The 22,365-nt window shown below is 51.8% G+C and overlaps 1 long non-coding RNA gene across 1 annotated transcript; it reads left to right on the top strand.

The window, feature by feature from the left end:
- The first annotated feature begins 6,687 nt into the window (after window positions 1–6,687).
- On the top strand, window positions 6,688–7,842 carry LOC135173557 (uncharacterized). The gene is made up of 3 exons (XR_010301374.1): window positions 6,688–6,752; window positions 7,266–7,345; window positions 7,754–7,842. It is a non-coding gene; the product is annotated as an uncharacterized LOC135173557 (long non-coding RNA).
- Window positions 7,843–22,365: the final 14,523 nt, after the last annotated feature.

Raw genomic sequence — 22,365 nt, 5'->3', positions numbered from 1 at the left:
ATCAACCAGGTTGGAAGAGACCTCCAAGATCATCCAGTCCAACCTAGCACCCAGCCCTAGCCAGTGAACTAGACCATGGCACTGAGTGCCTCATCCAGGCTTTTCTTGAAGACCCCCAGGGACGGTGCCTCCACCACCTCCCTGGGCAGCCCATTCCAATGGGAAATCACTCTCTCTGCGAAGAACTTCTTCCTAACATCCAGCCTATACCTACCCTGGCACAACTTGAGACTGTGTCCCCTTGTTTTATTGCTGGTTACCTGGTAGAAGAGGCCAACCCCCACCTGGCTACAATGCCCCTTCAGGTAGTTGTAGACAGTAATAAGATCACCCCTGAGCCTCCTCTTCTCCAGGCTAAACACCCCCAGCTCCCTCAACCTCTCCTCATAGGATTTGTGTTCCAGGCCCCTCACCAGCTTTGTTGCCCTTCTCTGGACATGTTCCAGCACCTCAACATCTTTCTTGAATTGAGGGGCCCAGAACTGGACACAGTACTCAAGGTGTGGCCTGACCAGTGCTGAGTACAGGGCAAGAATAACCTCCCTTGTCCTGCTGGCCACACTGTTCCTGATGCAGGCCAGGATGCCATTGGCTCTCTTGGCCACCTGGGCACACTGCTGGCTCATCTTCAGCTTACTATCTATCAGTACCCCCAGGTCCCTCTCCTCCTGGCTGCTCTCCAGCCACTCAGTCCCCAGCCTGTAGCACTGCTTGGGGTTATTGTGGCCAAAGTGCAGAACCCTGCACTTGGCCTTCTTCAATCTCATCCCATTGGCCTCTGCCCACCCATCCAGCCTGTCCAGGTCCCTCTGCAGGGCTCTCCTACCTTCCAACTGATCAACACCTGCTCCTAGCTTGGTGTCATCTGCAAACTTACTGATGCTGGACTCAATGCCCTCGTCCAGATCATCAATAAAGATATTGAACAGGACTGGGCCCAGCACTGATCCTTGGGGAACACCACTTGTGACAGCTGCCAACTGGATGTGGCACCATTCACCACCACTCTCTTGGCTCTGCCATCCAGCCAGTTCTTGATCCAGCACAGAGTGAATCTGTCCAAACCATGATCTGCCAGCTTGGCTAGGAGCTTCTTGTGGCAGACACTGTCAAAGGCTTTGCTGAAGTCCAAGTAGACTACCTCCACAGCCTGCCCCACATTCACTAGGCAGGTAACCTGATCATAAAAGGAGATCAGGTTGGTGAGGCAGGACCTGCCCTTCCTAAACCCATGCTGGCTGGGCCTGATCCCTTGGCTATCCTGTAGGTGCTTTGTGATGGCACTCAAGATGACCTGTTCCATGCCCTTGCCTGGCACTGAGGTCAGGCTGACAGCTCTGTAGTTTTCTGGCTCCTCCTTTCAACCCTTCTTGTGTATGGGTATGACATTGGCAGCTTCCAGTCTTCAGGGACCTCTCCAGTGAGCCAGGACTGCTGATAAATGATGGAGAGTGGCTTGGCCAGCTCAGCTGCCAGCTCTCTCAGCACCCTAGGGTGGATCCCATCAGGTCCCATGGACTTGTGAGGATCCAAGTGACTTAGCAGATCCCTTACTGCTTCCTCATGGATTAGAGGGGGACTGTACTGGTCCCTGACTCCATCCACCACTTCAGGATGCTTGGGCTGAGCTGCCAGCTGAAGGGGATGTTTGCATTTCACATAGGTGGACACATACTTGTTTCCTTCATCTTGAGAAGCCATGTGTACAACATTGTGCTGGGCAGCCAGTAGTGCTGCTTGGGGTTATTGTGGCCAAAGTGCAGAACCCTGCACTTGGCCTTGTTCAATCTCATCCCATTGGCCTCTGCCCACCCATCCAGCCTGGCCAGGTCCCTCTGCAGGGTTCTCCTACCTTCCAACAGATCCACACCTGCTCCTAGCTTGGTGTCATCTGCAAACTTACTGATGCTGGACTCAATCCCCTCGTCCAGGTCATCAATAAAGATATTGAACAGGACTGGGCCCAGCACTGATCCTTGGGGAACACCACGAGTGACAGCTGCCAACTGGATGTGGCACCATTCACCACCACTCTCTTGGCTCTGCCATCCAGCCAGTTCTTGATTTCCCATTAGGAAACTCCCAGTCACCTTTGAACCACAATCCAGAGCCCTGCACACAGAGATCTTTGCTCTAGCCTGTCATGAGTGGCTCTAATCACTGTCTCCCACTTTAATCCTAAAAACCCTTCCTGAAGGAACATTCAGGGACTGAGGCTGCCACCAGTCCGTCCCCACCAAATCTCTCCTGAAGCCCCAGGGCAAGCACGGAGGAGGCCTTCACGCTGCCTCCAGCAGCACACACCATTTTCCAGGGCAGGCAAGGAGCCTGAAAGCCCCCTGCTCAGGAAGGTCAGAACAGGGCATCCAGGAGAGCACTCCACACTGAACATAAGCTGAATGCTGATCCATTTGCCTCTGCTGTCCCTTCCATTCCAAGGTTCTCTATACACAGGTTTCCCATTTGTGATGGGTTAAGAAACTTCTCACACACACTACTGAAGTTTACCAGACCAGCTCAGACAGGTTGGAGGTAAGATGAAGCTATGATTACAGCAAAGCTAAATTTACAAGCATAGAAACACAAGACATTGGCAAGTAGTTACAACTATATACAAATTAGAAATTATACAGAAATCCAAACTCCTTCCTGGACAAAGAAGTTGAACAGAAGGGGCTCAAAGCTACCCTCTCTTTCTCTCCCAGACGTGAAACAATCAGCAAAGCTTGTTACCTGGTTAGCCAAGGTTAGGGAAGAGATTAGAGTGGAGCAAGCAAACCAGTGAAGGATACAGACTTTTATCATTCTTTTATGATCTAATTTCTCTCATTAAAATATTCCCATTAGCCTCAAACCAGCACACCATTTTTGATGGACAAGACTTTTCCTATACATCTGACATGGGTGAAGGATGGCTGGAGATCCTCAGGGTAGCTCAGAATCATTTTGCCATTCTTCTTATGACACTCCTGGTCTGGTGCCAGCTGGAGTCCTCATCCCCAGTGAGGTCTTTGGCATGTTTCTGGCAGAAGCAAAACTGGGTGTTAGCTGGGGTATGTGGTAAGGTATCAGCAATCCTGAGCAGTACCTCCAGCCCCTGAAGGAAGAGGGAAGGTGACATGTTTCTGACCCACAAGCAAGTCACAAGGGATGGGGCTACTTGTGAGAGGATCTCACACTGGGGCCTGTCCAGGCAGGTAGTGAATGAGGTTAGTGGAGGAATGGTCTCAGGTACCAAAACCAGAGAGATCTGGGTAGTTCTGACTAGGCATCAGAAATGCATCCCTGGCCAGAGTGGTGATGATGGAAACTCCAAGATAAATGAATGAGTTAGGACTTGACCACAGAGCTCCACAATCATCCCCCTGTACTTAGCACTGGTGAGGCCACACCTTAAGTATTGTGTTCAGTTTTGGGCCCCTCACTACAAGAAGGACACTGATGTGCTGGAGCATATCCAGAGAGGGGCAACAAGGCTGGTGAAGGGCCTGGAGCTCATGACCTTTGAGGAGTGTCTGAGGGAACTGGGGTGGTTCAGCCTGGAGAAGAGGAGGCTGAAGGGAGACCTCATTGCTCTCTACAACTACCTGAAGGGAGATTGGAGTGAGAAAGGGGCAGACTCTTCTCCTTGAAAACAAGTGATAGGACTAAAGGAAATGGTTTCAAGCTGCACCTGAGGAGGTTTAGGCTGGATGTTAGGAAATACATCTTCACAGAGAGGGTTATTGAACACTGGAATGGTCTGTCCAGGTGACATGAAAGGCCAAAATGGGCCTAATATGTGCTCCAGTTTGTCCAGGCATGATCACCCACTCCTCCTCCCCCTTCAAGAGTGGGCAGAAACGTAGGAAAAGGACAAAAGGCTCTGGCCTGAGTCTGAGGACCCAGGGCTTGCCCAGACTTGTTTTGCTCCTGTTTACGTCCTGTGGTAAACAAGGTCCATATTCTTGGCCCGTGGTTACCTCATGCATGGGTAAAGCAAGCCCTTGGCTTCACCTCGTATGGTTAGTTTGGGCAGAGTGCCATTCTGATTGGTGAATCTCTGTTGCCCAGTGGAGCAACCAAAATCTCAGGCAGTTTGTAAATATGGGCAGAATATGGGCTATGCCTAGCCAAGCCTTGTCTTTTTGCCTGGGGGACCAGGAAACCTTGCTGCTTCAAACCAGCTTTGCTGCTTAACAACAACCTTTGAGGCTTCAAGCTTTTCTACCTGGAAACTTTGCCGTAACTCAGTTTACCAGGGAGAGGCATAAGTGCCCTCCATGCTGTTGGAAGAATCATTGCTGAAGCTGCCCAAAACTGGCTAGCCTTAGCATGAACAACCCTGCCATCACAGAATCATAGAATCAGCCAGGTTGGAAGAGACCTCCAAGATCAGCCAGTCCATCCTAGCACCCAGCCCTAGCCAGTCAACTACACCATGGCACTAAGTGCCTCATCCAGGCTTTTCCTGAACATCTCCAGGGATGGTGCCTCCACCACCTCCCTGGGCAGCCCATTCCAATGCCAATCACTCTCTCTGGCAACAACTTCCTCCTAACACCCAGCCTGTACTTCCCCCGGCACAACTTGAGACTGTGTCCCCTTGTTCTGTTGCTGGTTGCCTGGGAGAAGAGACCAACTCCCACCTGGCTACAACCTCAAGTTGTGCTGGGGGAAGTATAGGCTGGATGATAGGAGGAAGTTTTTCACAGAGAGAGTGATTGGCATTGGAATGGGCTGCCCAGGGAGATGGTGGAGTCACCATCCCTGGAGGTGTTCAGGAAAAGCCTGGATGAGGCACCTGGTGCCATGGTGTAGTTGACTGGGTGTGGCTGGGTGCTAGGTTGGACTGGCTGATCTTGGAGGTCTCTTCCAACCTGGTTGATTCTATGATTCTAAGCCGCTTGAGTCCCTCTAGAGGGCAAATGGTGTACTGCACCGCAAGAACCTCTTCCCAAAAGCTTGCAGTTTGCATTTTGCTGGTTTTGCTAAACTGTTTGAAGCAGCCCTGTGCACTGTGCATATCCTGTAATCTATTTGCACAACTGAGCATAAAGACCCTGTAATTAAGTTAAGAAAGTAGGGGGGGTTCCTTAGTAAATACTCTTTAATATTTCTATTAATTTCATAACAATAATAATTATAATAATAATCCACCATCCATAACACCAGGGCAGTGGTGGAGTCATCACCCTTGGAGGTGTTTATGTAGCATGTGGACCTGGCACTAGGGACATGGTTTAGTGTTGTCCGTTCAATACTGGGTCAACTGGACGATCCCTGAGATCTCTTCCACCCAGACCTGGCTCTCCTTGGACTGGTGTATCGTGGTGTGCTAGTTTCAGCCTAGCTGGAATATTTTGGTGTGAAGGATTAGGTTATAGGCTGTGAAAAGGAAACAATGGTGATGTCTGCTTCACTCACAGGCTTGCTGAGATGTATAAGAACCAGAACATGAATAGAGATAGGAGAGTCTCTCTCTGGGCTTTGGGCTGAACTTCTCTCTCTAACCTAACGTGCCATCTGTGTAACTAATCCATCTGCTTCCTAACCCCTCTGGCTGACCCTCCAAACTACCTTAAATGTAAGACAAAGTCTGGGGTAAGGTAGAGGGGTGGGAGAAGGTGGAGGGGTGGTTGAGAGCCCCTCCTGGGGACTCAGGTTTCTGGGAGGGCTGTTGTGTGTCTGTGTTACATTTTAACTTGTGTATTTCTGTATATACTGTAAATACCTGCTTGTATATTGTGCTAAGCTGTAAATACGAAGCTTCCTTCAATTTCCAGAGCCTCTGAGTCTAGACTGGATGGTTTTCTTTAGGGGGGGGGGGGGGGGGGGGGGGGGAAGGGCAGGTAAGACCCAAACCGTTACACCTGGCTTCCTGCTGGAAGGATGCTCCCCTTGCTGTAAACTGCCACTACTGGCAGGAACATGCCAGCAGTTTGGCTTTTCTCTGGGCTGCGAAGGCAGTGCCACTCTGTGATATCTGCCTCGTGGCAGCTGTGTCTGCAGACTCTCTGGCAAGCTACATTCACGTTGGACTCGATGCTGCCTGGATTACAACTTGCAGTTTCCAGAGCCTGCTGCGAAGGAGATCCAGGGACCAGCTCTGAGGTCCCCCTCTGCCCTCATGAGTAAACCTGCCTTTCCCTAGGCTCTCTGCTCTGCCTCTGTTTGCTAAGTGGGGAGAAGCTACCTTGTGGCTTAGCCTTTGCCATTTTCTCACTTTCCTAAATTACCAAAACTGCCCACAAGCCTCCCTGTGGAAATCCCTAAACGAGTTAGAACCTGTCGATAACATTTAACTACTTCTGCATCTATAGTTTTGGGGCAGGCATTTTTGGGAAAATAAAAACAACTGTATTTTTATAATTCCTGCCTCATCAATTCATTCCCAACCAGAGCATGCCTGCTGTGCAACAAGAGACAGCCACCTCCCACTCCCAGGGGCATCACCCATAACCGTGCCCTGGAGAAGGAGTTCAAGGTACCACCAGGATCCAGTGCACTTGGTTTATGCTTGCTGGGACTGCTGTGTCGTGCTGCCCCACAGCAGGGCAGGGGAAGCAGCCTTCCTCAGATGTGAATGCTGATAGAGAGACATTCCTCTGGGGTGGCTGAATAATGTGAGGAGTTAACAGGCAGGACTTACACGGCTAAATCATCTCTACAGGCCCTGCAGAAGTTTTCTGAGTTGTTCCAGCTCCTGCCATGCAGAGAGGCAGAAAAACCCAGCAACCAGCCCAAGAACCGCAAGCCAGGGATCCTGCCAGGTACCACTGGCAGGGTTAGGCAGACACAGGATCTGCAGCCTGGCGTCTCATAGCAGCGGGGGTGGGTGGTGGGGGTGGGGTGATGCTGCCCTTGCTGCTTTTCGCCCACCTGCCACTCACAAGTTCTGTGCAAGGTCCTGTTTTCTGCTTGGCAATAAGTAGAGATTCCACCGGTCCCACCATGGGAGCAAGACCTTCCCTGCTTCCTTCTGGGCTTGCTGGAGCAGGCATGTATTTATGGGATACAGCTGAGATAAACATGTCCCTGGGGGGGAGCCCAGGTGTGGAATCAGGCAGCAGTGAGGGAGCATGGGCCTGCTGTGCCTCCTCCCACGGGGTTTTGGCCAGGGTGTGTCAGGCAGCCCGGAGCTGCCATGGCCAGGGGCTGGTGGTGCCTTTCCAGCCCATGCTGCAAGCAGCCCTGCTGATGCCGCCGTGTGTGGGGGAAGCGCCATGCCTCTGTGCGGAGAGAGGACAGCTCATCGTTTCTCTCTCTGCCCCTTGCCCCTGCAGCGGATTCCTACCGGCCCATCCTGATGTCCTCACTGAACGCGGATGGATCACCAGGCTACATCAACGCCGTCTTTGTCGACGTAAGGGCTCGGCCGCAGGCGCAGGGTGGGGGCTGCACTTCGCAGCAGGCACTCCTCTCGGGCACCGCTGCTCAGGGCAGGGGGAGACCATGCCACCCGGGTTTGCGGTGTGTCCCAGCTGCTCACAGCGACTTCCTAGCGGCTGCAGCCTTGCTGCCACCAGGAGATGGCCCCAGCCATCAGCCTAAGCCCTGCCGGCACAGGCAGCTCAGAAGGCAGGTTGTGCTAAGCTAAGGGCATGGGGACGTGGGGCTGCCCCGACACGGTGCCCGCTGCCTTCTTGGATCTGCCCCAGGCCTGCGGAGCCCGGGCTGCAGGAGGGCAGGGAGCAGTTCTTGCTGCCGGGGGGGCTCTCGGGGGCTGGGCTGTGTGACTTTTTCCTTGCTCACCGACTGCGATGTTTTGCAGACCTACACAGACGAGGACAGACTCATTATCACCCAGCTGCCTTTCGCCACCACGACAGTGGATTTCTGGGCTCTGGTGTGGGATTACACCTGCACATCAGTGGTTATCCTCAACGAGCTCTGGGAGCTGGACAAGGTCAGCAGTCCACATGCAGCCCTCCTCTCCCCGACAGCTTCCCACGGGACCAGACTGTGTTTTCTGCCTTTGTCCTTGCACGGCTCTGCTCCTGAGAGCCCTGTTTGCCACAAGCTGCTAGACAAACAAGGACAGTCCCACGGCACTACAGGGAGATGCCTCCTCGGTCTCATAGCAAGGGAGTGTTCCTCAGGTTTTGCTGTCCTTGGCCAGATGTCCTCTCAGCAGGAGTGCTGCTCTTCTGGCTGCTGCACTCTGAATTGGTCCCCAGCAGGCAGAGTACCTGTGTGTACACTGTGGGCTCTAGTGAAGGAGCTGGTGCACATCCATATGAGGTGCTGAGCTCTGCCAGGCATGCAGGCTGGGACTGTGTGTGATCATGCATGTGTCTCCCCTGCCAGACATATGCGGAGTTCTGGCCTACCCAGGGTGCAGCTGTCTATGGCCATTTCCATGTCCATCTGATCTCAGAGGAGCCTGGAGCTGCCTTCACAGCCTGGACACTTGCCCTCACCAATAGACAGCAGGTGGGTTCTTGGTGCAGAAATGGCAAAGTCCTTTGAGAGCAGGACCGATTTGGCTCCCACACTGGAAGGCTTTGATTTAGAGATAAAGACATTGCTCTCACTTTCCTAAATTACCAAAACTGCCCACAAGCCTCCCTGTGGAAATCCCCAAATGAGTTAGAAGAGGAGGCTCAGGGGTGATCTTATTACTGTCTACAACTACCTGAAGGGACATTGTAGCCAGGTGAGGGGTGGCCTCTTCTCCCAGGCAACCAGCAATAGAACAAGGGGACACAGTCTCAAGTTGTGCCAGGGTAGGTATAGGCTGGATGTTAGGAAGAAGTTCTTCACAGAGAGAGTGATTCCCCATTGGAATGGGCTGCCCAGGGAGGTGGTGGAGGCACCGTCCCTGGGGGTCTTCAAGAAAAGACTGGATGAGGCACTTAGTGCCATGGTCTGGTTGATTGGTTAGGGCTGGGTGCTAGGATGGACTGGCTGATCTTGGAGGTCTCTTCCAACCTGGTTGATTCTATGATTCTATGATAATAACATTTAACCACTTCTGCATCTATAGTTTTGGGGCAGGGCTTTTTAAGAAAATAAAAATAACTGTATTTTTACAATTCCTGCCTCATCAATTCATTCTCAACCAGAGCATGCCTGCTGTGCAACAAGAAATAGCCACCTCCCACTCCCAGAGACATCACTCACTCCTCAAAGGAACCCTTCAGCTCCTGCACCCAGGTGGCCAAGAGAGCCAATGGCATCCTGGCCTGCATCAGGAACAGTGTGGCCAGTAGGACAAGGGAGGTTATTCTTGCCCTGTACTCAGCACTGGTCAGGCCACACCTTGAGTGCTGTGTCCAGTTCTGGGCCCCTCAATTCAAGAGAGATGTTGAGGTGCTGGAACATGTCCAGAGAAGGGCAACAAAGCTGGTGAGGGGCCTGGAACACAAACCCTATGAGGAGAGGTTGAGGGAGCTGGGGGTGTGCAGCCTGGAGAAGAGGAGGCTCAGGGGAGACCTCACTGCTGTCTACAACTCCCTGAAGGGAGGCTGTAGCCAGGTGGGGGTTGGTCTCTTCTCCCATGCAACCAGCAACAGAACAAGGGGACACAGTCTCAAGTGGTGCCAGGGGAGGCCTAGGCTGGATGTTAGGAGGAAGTTGTTGGCAGAGAGAGTGATTGGCATTGGAATGGGCTGCCCAGGGAGGTGGTGGAGTCACTGTCCCTGGAGGTGTTCAAGCAAAGCCTGGATGAGGCACTTAGTGCCATGGTCTAGTTGACTGGCTAGGGCTGGGTGCTAGGTTGGACTGGCTGATCTTGGAGGTCTCTTCCAACCTGGTTGACTCTATGATTCTATGGGGACTTTTCCAGTACACCAAAGTTTGCTGCCCTCCATCTCCACACAGAGCTTTGCTCCACCACAACCTGCAGATGCCTGTGCTGATTTGAAGCTATTTGGAATATTTTAATGAGAGAAATTAGATCATTGGTTGTAAGAAAGAAAATAATAATGAAGTTTGTATCAATCACTGGTTTGCTGAGAGGATTAAAAAAGCCAAAATGTGAACAATTTGTCACACTCTGGTCTGGGACACTGGACCTATTCAGTTCCTCCTCACTCTGCTCTAATATCTTTTCTATGGATCTTGGCTAACAGAAAACAATGTAAGCTCTGCTTTGTTTTTTGTTTGTCTGTCTGGGAAAGTAGAGGGAGAAAGAGAGGGTAGCTTTGAGCCCCTTCTGGGCAGCTGTATTTGTCCAGGAGGAAGTTTGGATTGCTCTGTTATTTCTTATTTGTATATAATTGTAAATACCTTGAAATCTTGTGTATCTATGTTTGTAAATTTAGATTTGCTGTAAATATAGCTTCATCTTACTCCCAAGCCATCTGAGCCAGTCTGGTAAATTCCAATAGTGGGTGTGGGGGAGAAGTTCCTAACCCACCACAAAGTCCCATTGTCTCTGAACTAACACCAGCTTCAGCCCTTCCCAGACCAGCTGCTCTGGACTGATGGGTAAAGCTGCTTAAAAACAGACAGGTGATGGAGCAGACAAACCTTTTCTGTAAGAGAGGGGCACAGCTTGCTTTTGTGTGCTTCCTTTGCTCCTCTCTGATTCTTGGGATTACGGTCCTTCTGTTCCCATGCAAGCAGCAGGGAGACAAGGACCAGGAGAAAGGCCAGAGATAACCCTTACAGGGCCATGCTGGCATGAAGTTCCTAGGCAAGACTCATCCTGAGGCCCTCAGGAAAAGTATCTGTGTAACCTAGCACGGTAGAGGTGCAGACACAGAAATGAAGCAAGACAGACGTGGCAGGGAAAGGACATGTGGTGCAAGAAGCTTCGTCTTGGAAAGAGCATGCCAGCTGACCAGAGTTTCTCTTCACCCACTTGCCTGCAGGTAGCAGATCCAAGCTTCACAGAGTCTACTGGATGCCTTGGTCCAAGCTTTCAGCAGGCTACCTCAGGTCTCTGCTCCCACAAACACCCTCAAAGCCTTCTCAGATCTGCCTCACTCTTCACAGAGAGAGTGATTTCCCATTGGAATGGGCTGCCCAGGGAGGTGGTGGAGGCACCGTCCCTGGGGGTCTTCAAGAAAAGACTGGATGAGGCACTTAGTGCCATGGTCTAGTTGACTGGCTAGGGCTGGGTGATAGGTTGGACTGGCTGATCTTGGAGGTCTCTTCCAACCTGGTTGATTCTATGATTCTATGATTCTATGATTCTATGATTCTCAAAGCCTTCTCAGATCTGCCTCACTTCTCCCGCCCTCCAGTTCCAGTGCTAGACATAAAGAAAACCATCTCTGGTCCCTGTGTCCAATCTCACCCCCAGGGTGCTCTCATCTTGCATCACTTTTGTGTCAAAATCTCTCTACTTATTACCTTCAACTGGCTCAGTTGCAACCACCTCACTGTTGGACCACACCAACAGACCTTCAAGGTCTGGCAAGCTCCTGAACCAATTAGATTTGGCTCATTGCCCTTCTCCTGCTCTGAGCTACACTTTCTCAGTGCCTTCTAGGATGTGAAGTGCCTTGATGCAGACAGTGCACAGAGTGCTGGGGGTAAGAGTGTCTTCCTGGAGCTGAGTGGAGAAGACTTAATCCTAGGTCTGACTAGGTCAAGCAGGGTCTTTGGGTATAGGAGGGGATGCCCTGCATGCCCACATTTTGTCTGGCTCACCCACAATGCTCCAGTCTCCTGTGTCTGGAGAAGACATGTCATGAAGCTATCTCAACACATCTTAGATGCTTTCTAATACAGATTTCCTGCTACAACACACAACAGATGCTTACAATTTTGCACGTAAAGCCAGCCAGCCACATACCTTACTCTCAGTGAGGCTGAGGCCCTCAGACAGATGATCTGATCATTGTAAACACAATTGATGGCTGTTTCATAGGATCACAGGATGTTAGGGGTTGGAAGGGATCCAAAGAGATCACCAAGTACAGCCCCCCTGCCAGAGCAGGACAATCCTATCTAACACAGATCACAGAGGAACACATCCAGACAGGCCTTGAATGGCTCCAGAGAAGGAGACCCCATGACCTCCCTCGGGAGCCTGTTCCAGTGCTCTGGGATCCTTACAGTAAAGAAGTTCCCCCTTGTGTTGAGGCAAAACCTTGTTTTCTGCAACTTACACCCATTGCTCCTTGTTCTATCACAGAGAGCAAGTGAGCAGAGCCTGTCCCCCAGCTCCTGGCAGCCTTCAGATATTTAGAAACATTTATCAAATCCCCTCTAAGTCTTCTCTTCTCCAGACTCAGAAGCCCCAGCTCCCTCAGCCTCTCCTCATAAGCCATGCCCTCCTGTCCCCTAATCACCCTCCTAGCCCTCTGCTGGACCCTCTCCAGCTGATCCCTGTCCCTCTTAAACTGGGGAGCCCAAAACTGAATACAGTATTCAAGATGAGGTCTCAGCAGGACAGAGTAGAGGGGGAGGAGAACCTCCCTTGATCTGCTGGGGACACTCTTCCCATTACACCCCAGGATCCCATTGGCCTTCTTGGCCACAAGGGCACATTGCTGTGCCATGGTTAACTTGTTATCCACCAGCACCCCCAGGTCCCTCTCCACAGGATTGCTTCCCAGCAGATTACCTCCCAGCCTGTACTGGTGCAGTTTGTTATTCCTCCCCAGATGCAAGACTCTGCACTTGTCCTTGTTGAACTTCATCTGGTTCCTCTGCACCCAGCTCTCAGTCTGTCCAGGTCTCTCTGGATGGCCACACAGCCTTCAGCTGTATCAGTCAAGCATCCCAGTTTGGTGTCATCAGCAAACTTGCTGAGCAGACTCTGTTTGTCTGTCCCTTCATCAATGTAATTGATGAAGATGTTGAACAGGACTGGCCCCAGCACTAATCCCTGGGGGACACCACTAGTCACAGCTCTCCAGCTGGACCTGGCACCATTGGTCACCACCCTCTGAACTCTATCTTGCAGCCAGTTCCTAACCCACCTCACTGTCCACTCTTCCATCCCACACTTCCTCAGCTTCAGTTTCCTGAAGGTCAGGAACAGTCAGTGAATTAACAGAGCTCAGACCTAGGACTGAAAAGAGAGAACCCCAAACCATCTGCAATTTGCAACTATTGTTAATTCTGGTAACAGAGAATATTGGAGGCATTGCTGCTACTGGAGTGACCTTGAGCTGGCACTGCTCCTGCGTCCCAGGATGTCTGTGTGCTGGCTGTGCGGTTTGCATCAGCAGAGCACTATCTATGCTTTGGCAAAGCAGCTCCCCTCACACGTGGGATACCTAAAAGATAAGGTCTGTGCTGGGCCCTTGCTCACCCAACAGTGAGGCACTAAAGAAACTTCTGGGAGTCTAATGACTCTCAGCCTCTGCCCAAGGCTTCCTCTGACCAAGGAAGAACACTGGAGGCTCAAAACCACCCACAAAACCACAAGGAAAGGAGAAGCAGCTGTGGGTTTTGAGGATCAGGCTTTGGAAAGTGCTGCTAAGATATCCACCACGTTCCAGTACTGTAAAGTCTATTCCTTTCTCAGACCTCATAAACAACAAAAATTGGGACTTATCCCATACCTGTCCACGAGGGATCTCAATGTAAGGTATGAATCATCAGGCACAGCCATAGTGATGGGAGTGGGCTGAGACCTTGCTAGGCTGTCAGCATGCAGGTGGTGGGTCAGGATCAGATCTGAAAAGGGTAACCCAGTCAGACCCAGCCCCAGAATGGCCAGGCAGGAGTCTGCTCCCTGCATTGCATGTGTGACCACACATGTGTCTGTGCAGCATCTACTTTGGTCAGATCTGCAGCCTGCACTGCCAGGACCCAGAATTTATTCTGGCAGAGAGAAATGGAAAACACCCACAGGATCCTGGCTAGAGCTTCAGTCCTGAGTCTTGTCATGGGGTCTTTCTCCCTCCAGCAACCTCCTTAACCCCACCAGCCTTGAGCCTTATTCGAAGCAGAGATCTTGCAGTACCATCAGAGGCACAAAGGCCAGTGCACTGTGTCACCCTGCACTTGTCAATACTCTGGCCCCTTCCCCCAGGATGATAAAATTCAGGTGTCTCGGTCCCCTGCAGCACATCTCCACCAGAGCTGAGGGAAGAACATCAGATCTATGGGCAGGGAGAGGATAAGGGGAACCTCATTAGTGCTAATGTGCAGAGAAATCTCTCCAGGGTGACAATTATAGAATCATAGAATCAGTCAGGGTTGGAAGGGACCACAAGGATCATCTAGTTCCAACCCCTCTGCCATGGGCAGGGACACCCTACCCTAGATCAGGTTGGCCACAGCCCCATCCAGCCTGGGCTTAAATGCCTCCAGCCATGGGGCCTCAACCACCTCCCTGGGCAACCCATTCCAGCCTCTCACCACTCTCATCACCAACAACTTCCTCCTCACCTCCAGCCTGACTCTCCCCACCTCCAGCTTTGCTCCGTTCCCTCTAGTCCTGTCACTCCCTGATAGCCTCAAAAGTCCCTCCCCAGCTTTTTTGTAGGCCCCCTTCAGATACTGGAAGGCCACAAGAAGGTCACCTGGAAGCCTCCTCTTCTCCAGACTGCACAGCCCCAACTCCTTCAGTCTGTCCTCATAGGAGAGCTGCTCCAGCCCTCTGAGCATCCTCGTGGCCCCTCTCTGGACATGCTCCAGAACATTCATGATGAGTTATCAGAGTCTGCCTTGGGCCCAGCAAAACATCCTGGAGATCTGTAGGGAGCTGTGCTGACCTGGAAGAGGAGTGGTATTGGGGTATCTTTGCTGTCATGCTGTGGCAGCAGCAGCTGGAGCAGACTCCATCTTGTGGCACTGGCCACCCAGGTGTGATGCCTTGGCTCCCAGAGTGGCTTATCGAGCTGCCCATGACCTGGCCTCTCCAAGGAACACAGATGTGGCAAGGGAGCAGCTTGGCAGGGTGTGGGGTGCCATGAGAGCACACCTGAGTGCTAAGCAGAGCTATGGCAGGCCCCAGGAGCTGTTAACCATCTCTCCTTCCCCTTTTTCTTCTGCAGCAACTTCTCCCCGGGGGAGGGAGCAGGACCTGCTCTCCACTATGGGCATTTCCCCACCTTTCTGAGTCCATCTGACAGTGCTCACCTGCCATTCCCCATTTCCCAGAAGAATGAAACCAGGCCAAGCAAGACTCTCTGTCCTTTTGCCACTGTTCTGATGCATGTCCATGTGCAGTGGCAGGCAGTCAATGTTTCCCTGCCCATGTCCATATGTCCTTGTGCTGCTGTCTACACCTCTGGTAAATACACCTCAACTCCTCACCTCCCTCTGACTGAAACTCTCTCCTATCTGGCTACACATTTGCTGACCATCCAGAAAGATATTTTTAGCACACAAAACTGGACATAAGCAGTTTGCAGCTGGGGGCAGGGTGGAGTAAGGCAGGAGGGATGTGGGATGCTGCATTTTTGTTGGAATATATTCTCATAAATGGAGTTTCCAGCCCTGACCTCCAGGCACTTCTTGCACGTCTGGCCCAACCACTTCTGCTCTCATCTTCATGGCCATTTTCAGCACATCCCACTGGCATTGTTGGACAGGTAACCCAGCTAAGCCCAGGAGGTGGGACCTGTAAGATGTGGAACACTGTCTCAGATCATACCAGCTTCTAGAACTGTAAGATTTGGAGCTCCATCTTACTGGCTTCCCCCCAGACCCAGCCACCTGAAGGTATCACAGTATCACAGTATCACCAAGGTTGGAAGAGACCTCACAGATCATCAAGTCCAACCCTTTACCACAGTGCCCAAGGCTAGACCATGGTGACACGTTCAAGGCAGGCTCTCTGTAGCTAGGTGGGGGGTGGCCTCTTCTCCCAGGCAACCAGCAACAGAACAAGGGGACACAGTCTCAAGTTGTGCCAGGGTAGGTATAGGCTGGATATTAGGAAGAAGTTCTTCACAGAGAGAGTGATTGGCATTGGAATGGGCTGCCCAGGGAGGTGGTGGAGGCACCATCCCTGGGGGTCTTCAAGAAAAGCCTGGCTGAGGCACTTAGTGCCATGGTCTGGTTGATTGGCTAGGGCTGGGTGCTAGGTTGGACTGGCTGATCTTGGAGGTCTCTTCCAACCTGGTTGATTCTATGATTCTATGATTCTATGAGATCAGTACTTCTGACCTGCTCTTACTGCCCCTTTCTTTCACACCCACATCCCCTATCAGCTTTCTGGCAGGGGTGGTGGCATGCTGTGCCTGTGGGATCTCTTGCTGCCTGAGTGAGGCAGCTTTCTATCTTCTGTAAGATCTCTCTAAGGCACTGCAATGTAGATCTGCATTCCCTCTCCAGGCTTTCCCTCCACACCGATGTGCTGCTTCTGAGTTTTGCCCTGCAGCAACATCAAGCCATGCAGATCGAAGGGCAGCAGTGAAGCTCATGTGAAGGCTCTTTCCCAAAGCCCTATGGCCAAGACCCACTGAACACTTTCAGACCTACTTCCTGCCCTTCTCTCCTGAAGGTGTTGTTAGGAATCATAAAGCTGACCAAGGACAAGTCTGAACCTGATTTTGTTTTCAGGGAGCTGACAGTTGGTTTTATCAATGTTCTCAGTGCTTTCAAGTTCACAGCTCACAGGGCTTTCAGCAGACAACACAACTGGCCTCAAGCACCAACTGCTCAGTCTCTCCCACCCTTTTGTGCAAGGACACTGGGGCTTGTTTGAGGCGAAGCAGAGCGGGGAGCTGAAATCACAGTCCCCAGCTAAGAGATAGTGATGGAAGGTGTAGACTGCCTCTACAGATAAGCATCCAAGCGCAGCCCTCCCTCGGCTGTTTGAAAGCTCTCGTCTGCACCGCTCGGGTGATGCACTATCCACAACACACAGGGAAAGACGTTCGTTAATTCCTGAGCCTTCCCACGGTGAGAAGGGAGGGTGCAGAGCCCAGACAAAGAGAGGCAAAGAGGAAGAAACCCCCCACCTCTCCTCTCTACAGATCCAGAGGATTAGAGAATGGCCACTAAGACCTTCTTCCTGGCTTTATATCCAGCTGCCCAGAGTGTACCTGTCTGCACTCAGGGAGGATTTGTGGCACTAGGGACCTCGAGACACATCTCAATTCAGCTCTGCTGTGGCAGAGAGGAACAGGGCATGGCAGAAGTAGCACAGTAAAGTTACCAGCATTAGAATCACAGAATCATAGAATCAACCAGATTGGAAGAGACCTCCAAGATCATTCAGTCCAACCTAGCACCCAGCCCTAGCCAGTCAACTAGACCATGGCACTAAGTGCCTCATCCAGGCTTTGCTTGAACACCTCCAGGGATGGTGCCTCCACCACCTCCCTGGGCAGCCCATTCCAATGGGAAATCACTCTCTCTGACAACAACTTCCTCCTAACATCCAGCCTAGACCTACCATGGCACAACTTGAGACTGTGTCCCCTTATTCTATTGCTGGTTGCCTAGGAGAAGAGACCAACCCCCACCTGCCTACAGCCTCCCTTCAGGTAGTTGTAGACAGCAATGAGGTCAGCCCTGAGCATCCTCCTCTCCAGGCTAAACACCCCCAGCTCCCTCAGCCTCTCCTCATAGGGTTTGTGTTCCAGGCCCCTCACCAGCTTTGTTGCCCTTCTCTGGACATGTTCCAGCACCTCAACATCTCTCTTGAATTGAGGAGCCCAGAACTGGACACAGCACTCAAGGTGTGGCCTGACCAGTGCTAAGGACAGGGGAAGAATAACCTCCCTTGTCCTACTGGCCACACTCTTCCTGATGCAGGCCAGGATGCCATTGGCTCTCTTGGCCACCTGGGCACACTGCTGCCTCATCTTCAGCTACTATCTATCAGTACCCCCAGGTCCCTTTCCTCCTGGCTGCTTTCCAGCCACTCTGTCCCCAGCCTGTAGTGCTGCTTGGGGTTGTTGTGGCCAAAGTGCAGAACTCTGCACTTGGCCTTGTTCAATCTCATCCCATTGGCCTCTGCCCAACCATCCAGCCTGTCCAGGTCCCTCTGCAGGGCTCTCCTACCTTCCAACAGCTCCACACCTGCTCCTAGCTTGGTGTCATCTGCAAACTTACTGATGCTGGACTCAATCCCCTCATCCAGATCATCAATAAAGATATTGAACAGGACTGGGCCCAGCACTGATCCTTGGGGAACACCACTAGTGACAGCTGCCAACTGGATGTGGCACCATTCACCACCACTCTCTTGGCTCTGCCATCCAGCCAGTTCTTGACACAGCACAGAGTGAATCTGTCCAAGCCATGAGCTGCCAGCTTGACCAGGAGCTTGTTGTGGCAGACACTGTCAAAGGCTTTGCTGAAGTCCAGCTAGACTACATCCACAGCCTGCCCCACATTCACCAGACAGGGAACCTGATCATAAAAGGAGATCAGGTTGGTGAGGCAGGACCTGCCCTTCATAAACCCATGCTGGCTGGGCCTGATCCCTTGGCTATCCTGTAGGTGCTTTGTGATGGCACCCAAGATGACCTGTTCCATGCCCTTGCCTGGCACTGAGGTCAGGCTGACAGCTCTGTAGTTTTCTGGCTCCTCCTTTCGACCCTTCTTGTGTATGGGTATGACATTGGCAGCTTCCAGTCTTCAGGGACCTCTCCAGTGAGCCAGGACTGTTGATAAATGATGGAGAGTGGCCTGCAACAGCAGTTTTCACAGTCAGGGCCATCTTCAGAGCTTTGATTTATCCATTACACTCAATTGGGTGTAAACCCAGCCACTTGTAAGCAGCAGGAGGCTTAAACAGGCCATGGTCCTGAGCTTCTGTCTGCAAGGTGCTGCACCAGGACTCCTCATCTCTGCCATGGTTTCTTGATGGTCTAGTTGACTGGATAGGGCTGGGAGATGGGTTGGACTGGCTCATCTTGGAGGTCTCTTCCAACCTGGTTGATTCTATGATTCTATGATCCTCAGGGTACCACTGCTCATGTGCCCTCAAGGGAAAGAGAGAGGCAATACTCACTCTTCTGGCCCCACCTGAGATGGCTTTGCTCCTCTGAGCTGCTCCTCATACCACTGAGGAGCTGGTCACTGGGCTGTGGGTGTGGCAGAGTGCTCTCATTTGGAGAACCTGGACAAGCAGGAAAGCCAGCCACTGCCATGCAAGAAGATGCATCAGGCCATCGGGGTGGAAGGGCAGAACCAGCAGCTTTATGTCTTCACATACATGCATTGATCTCTCCTCTTCATCACAGCAGGCCCTTGAAGCTGCTCCTGTCATTCTGTTGGACTGTTGTCAGAAGAACAGACATGCAAGGCTTGACAAGCCCAAGAAGTCTACAACTACCTGAGGGGTGGTTGTGGCCAGGAGGAGGTTGCTCTCTTCTCTCAGGTGGCCAGCACCAGAACGAGAGGACACAGCCTCAGGCTGCACCAGGGGAGATTTAGGCTGCAGGTGAGGAGAAAGTTCTTCCCTGAGAGAGTCATTGGACACTGGAATGGGCTGCCCGGGGAGGTGGTGGAGTCGCCGTCCCTGGGGCTGTTCAAGGCAGGATTGGACGTGGCACTTGGTGCCATGGTCTAGCCTTGAGCTCTGTGGTAAAGGGTTGGACTTGATGATCTGTGAGGTCTCTTCCAACCCTGATGATACTGTGATACTGTGAATGAGGCCTGTTGGACACCATGGTACCTCACAGCTGCATAACACACCATCAGTCACCCTGGCAGGGAGAGGCACCAGGCTGAAGTGGTATTGGTGAAGAAAGGGATGGCTTAGGCCTCACAAGATAGGAATTGGCAGGTGCTTGTCTCCAGGTTCTGCCTTCCTACATGTAGGAACCTCCCTTTTGTGGACCTGGAAGAGCACACATACCATTCATTCTGGAGTGGGGACTGGGCGAGACATGGGGCAGAAGTCTGCTCCCACTACAAAGAAGTCAAAGACCTAGTTCTCATCTTCTAGCTCACAGTGTTATCCCCCCCTTCACAAACCAGGAAAAAAACCTTGTGCAGGGAAACTGGGGGGTCAGGACTAGTCAGCATGGGCTCATGAGGTGCAGGTCCTGCCTAATGAACCTGATCTCTTTCTACAACAAGGTGATCTGCTGAGTGGATGAAGGGAGGGCTCTGGTTGTTGTTTACCTGGATTTCAGGAAAGCCTCTGACACTGTCTCCCACAGAATCCTTCAGGAGAAACTGGGTGCTTATGGCTTGGATGGGGGAATGATTTCTGAGTTAAGAACTGGTTGATGGCTGGGCCCAAGGAGTAGTGGTGAATTGAGTTAAATCTGGCTGGCAGTCAGTCACAAGTGGGGTTCACCAGGGCTCAGTGCTGGGGTCAGTTCTCTCACTTTGTCAGTGATCAGGATGAGGGCATTGAGTATATCCTCAGTAGGTTTGCAGATGAAACCAAACTGGGTGGGAATGTTGATCTACTGGACGGTGGAAAAGCTCTGCAGGGGGATGTAGACAAGCTAGATCAAAGGACCGAGATTAGACATGTGAGATTTAACAAGGCCAAGTGCTACGACAACAACCCTAGGCAAGACTAAACATCTGGGGCAGAGTGGCTGGAAAGATGCCCAGCAGAAAACGACCTGGAGGTGCTGGTTGACAGCCAGCAATGTGCTCAAATGGCCAAGAAGACAAACAGCATCCAACTCAGAATCACAAAATTATAGAATCAGGCAGGGTTGGAAGGGACCACAAGGATCATCCAGTTCCAACCCCTCTGCCATGGGCAGGGACACCCTACCCTAGATCAGGTTGGCCACAGCCCCATCCAGCCTGGCCTTAAACACCTCCAGCCATGGGGCTTCAACCACCTCCCTGGGCAACCCATTCCAGCCTCTCACCACTCTCATCACCAACAACTTCCTCCTCACCTCCAGCCTGACTCTCCCCACCTCCAGCTTTGCTCCATTCCCTCTAGTCCTGTCACTCCCTGATAGCCTCAAAAGTCCCTCCCCAGCTTTTTTGTAGGCCCCCTTCAGACACTGGAAGGCCACAAGAATATCACCTGGGAGCCTCCTCTTCTCCAGACTGAACAGCCCCAAGGCTTTCAGTCTGTCCTCATAGGAGAGCAGCTCCAGCCCTCTGAGCATCCTCGTGGCCCTTCTCTGGACATGCTCCAGCATCTCCACATCCTTCTTGTAATAGGGGTTCCAGAACTGGATGCAGTATTCCAGGTGGGGTCTCACCAGAGTGGAGCAGAGGGGGAGAATCACCTCCCTCGACCTGCTGGTCACACTTCCGATGCAGCCCAGGATCTGGTTGGCTCTCTGGGCTGCAAGTGCACACTGCTGGCTCATGCTGAGCTTCTCATCCACCAGCACCCCCAAGTCCTTCTCCTCAGGGTTGCTCTCCAGCCACTCACTGCCCAGCCTGGATTTGTGCTTGGGATTACCTTGACCCAGATGCAGGACCTTGCACTTGGTCTTCTTGAACCTCATGAGGTTGGCTTGTGGCCCTCAGCAGAAATAGGATAGTTCAGCCTCAGAGCAGGGAAAAGGGATTAAAATAAGGAGATGTAGGAGAGCTCAGGAAAAGAAGAGACATAAAGGGTTGCAACAGGCACTGGGCATGTTACTGAGGGGCTGCACTTTCTGGCTTCTCCAGAGACAGACCATGCAGCCTCCAGGACATCATCCAGGCAGGCATAGGTGCACAGGCTGAATCAGGGCAACTGAATATGCAACACTGTGGGGCTAGAACTAGGGATGCTGTACAAAAGGACATTAACAGCCTTTGAGAGGTGAACCTCATGAAGTTCAACAAGGCCAAGTGCAAGGTCCTGCACCTGGGTCAGGGCAAGCCTAGGCACAAATACAGGCTCAGCTATAAATGGATTGAGAGCAGCTCAGTGAAGGCCTTGAGAATGGTGATGAATGGACACGAGATGACAATGGGACTTCACAGCCCAGAAGATCAACCATACTGTGGGCTGCATCAAAAGAAGTGTGACCAGAAGGTCAAGGGAGAGGATTCTGACCCTCTGGTCTAGTGAGACCTCACCTGAACTATTATGTCTGAGGTCCACAGTGCAGAAAAGACACGGCCCCAGTGAGTGGGTCCAGAGGAGGGCTGTAAAGATGATCAAGAGGCTGGAGCACCTCCTCTGTGAGGGTAAGCTGAGAGAATTGAGCTTGTTTATCCTAAAGAAAAGAAGGCTCCAGAAAGACCTTCTACAAATATTCCAGTATTTAAAGTAGATCTCCTGAAAAGATGGAGAGAGACTGTTCAGCAGGCAGTGTAGTGATAGTATTACCTGACAAAGATGTATTCCTTGCCTCATGTGCAATAAGGCAAAACCACACACATGAGAGATATTGCTTATTCATTTTGGAGCCTGGGTGCCAGGGGATATCCCCACAAAGCCTGCAGCACACCAGCTGAAATTCACAGTGGGTATTTATGCAGTGAAATGTATAAACTATGCCTCATGAACCAATTATCCACTGGGTAGTCTCTTGCTCACTTCCCATTCATAAATTCAAAGAATGGTCTGAGTTGGAAGGGACCTTAAAGATCATCTAATTCAAATCCCCCTGGCATGGGCAGGGACACCTCTCACTAGACCAGGTT

This window comes from Pogoniulus pusillus, chromosome Z, assembly GCF_015220805.1.
Source record: "Pogoniulus pusillus isolate bPogPus1 chromosome Z, bPogPus1.pri, whole genome shotgun sequence".
Classification (NCBI taxonomy): domain Eukaryota; kingdom Metazoa; phylum Chordata; class Aves; order Piciformes; family Lybiidae; genus Pogoniulus; species Pogoniulus pusillus.
This window is presented reverse-complemented; position numbering and strand designations above follow the sequence as displayed.